Raw genomic sequence first — 2,129 nt, 5'->3', positions numbered from 1 at the left:
AACGCAGAAAAAAAAAAAAAAAAAGAAATGCTTTGGCCTTTACAAATTCCACACGCAGTTTTTTTTTATGATGTCTCCTTGGGAAAGTCTTGGAGTTTATTCCAAAAGCTGCATTATAAACACAATATATGCTGATGCACTATGGATTAAAGAGTAAGAGAACAAGCTCACTCAGCTTCTAGGAAAAGATACCTAGAACCAATCACTAGGCATCAGAGAAAGTCAGTCAGCTCCTCACACCACTGCAAGTTTTCCTGTATCCTACCTTCTTCTTTGTTTACTACTTATGAAGGACAACTGCTTAAAAAGCAACCTTCCCAAAATAGCGTACTTCTGACAAAGAAATGTAACTACTACAGTATCGTAATGACAATGCCTCCACTTTCTATCTGATTTACCCCTTTGATTTTTCCTTCTATCTTATCCTATCTTAGCTTATTACAAACTTATGCAACTTCTACTTTAAGTCATGCCAAAATTCAGCTTGTTTCTATTTGGATAGCTAGAAATTTTTGTTCAAGCACTAATCCTTATTTTAATTACAGAAGCTTTTCTTTCATTTACCTATAATTACACTGCTTGCTTCTTCCTTTGACAGCTGTTATCCCCTGACTTCCATATAAAATGTGTTCCGTGGATCTACAGAAATACAAATAAAGTATCATGGATAAGTTGATACGCAGTAACCAGCTATGTGCACTCTTAAGCCACTGCAAATGCTCAGTAACTTTGGACAGAAAACTACTGTGGAGCCTTCCTGCAGGCAGTTCCAACAATGAGGTGATGCACAGGAACGTGTTATATTACTGTAACAATTCAAACAGCATTAACATTTTAAGACTTTTTTCAAAATTACTGCCAAATGGAAGGAAAGCATTTAACGCATTCTTCTCAAATTCAAAACTAGCACCTTCCCCACAGGTTGACCTTCTAGACAAGTAATTATATGACACTTCAAAGATTAATCACTCTTCCTATGTTTTTCGCAAACCCACCACATTCACTAGTATTCATACTTAAAATCTTCTTGGTTTTGCCCAAAACTCTTCTATAATATCCCCCGTATGTTAAACATCTGATTTCTAAGGTATTCAACCATGCTAGAAGGTTCAGACACATCAAATATAGGTTTACACTGCCTGCAAGCCTAATAAAATTGTCTTTGTTTTATTTATCTTTGGATACCTGAAAACAGCAGACAACTTACAGGAATATATCCCATGTTATAAAAACACTGTTACCATGACACAACTAATTTCTACCTTAGTTGTACCTTGTTGTCCTCCTTCCAACCCATCTCTTTTTGGGGGGTCTGTCTTCTTTTTGAAATGCAAGCTTTTAGCAACCACTATCAAAAACTTTAAGCTTACTCTGCACCAAATTTAAAATTCCTCACTTCATAGCAAACCTACAAAAATTGCTTGGAATTAATTAAATTTAGTTATCTCCTCCTTATAGCTTCAGCCTTTATGCAGAAAATAACAGGATGGGGGCCATTTCCAATGACCATTTTTTAAAGCGTGCTACCCATTTGCTAACAGCAAACGTATTTTACTTCAGACAAGTCAATACATTCTTGGAAAATTCATAGCATAATTTTAGTACTGCATCTTGAATACAGGGTTATATTTCAGATTTTTTAACTTAGAAATGCACACTGTTGTGTTACTCAATATTCTGTATGGCTCCATTGCTTCTTTGTTTATATATCTTATATCTTACTCCTCACCTACAGACAACACAAACAAAGCCAACCTCATGATGATTATGACTGTCTCTTCATCTAAATCATACCAAATCTTAGCATTAGATACCTGATCAAATAGTTTCGTAAATATCCCTTCATAAATATCACTTGACTGGATAATTTCACAAAGCTGTTAAAAGTAAAGACTCTGATACATTGGCTAGTCTAAAATTCTGCAAAACTACATTAAAAACAATTGAAACAGTTTAAAACACTTCCACAAGTGTTTTCAGAATGCATTTGCAAGATAGTACGAGACCTGATGTATCAGCTCACCAAGAAAAACCACACATGCTCATTCCACAGAGCCGTGCATCTAATAAGCCTACACACCCACCCTGCTCAACACTTCTTGGAGCTGTCACCAAAACCAAAAAGACAA

This window comes from Pygoscelis adeliae, unplaced genomic scaffold (genome assembly GCF_000699105.1).
Source record: "Pygoscelis adeliae isolate BGI_AS28 unplaced genomic scaffold, ASM69910v1 Scaffold113, whole genome shotgun sequence".
NCBI classification, from domain to species: domain Eukaryota; kingdom Metazoa; phylum Chordata; class Aves; order Sphenisciformes; family Spheniscidae; genus Pygoscelis; species Pygoscelis adeliae.
Note: the sequence above shows the minus strand (reverse complement) of the source record.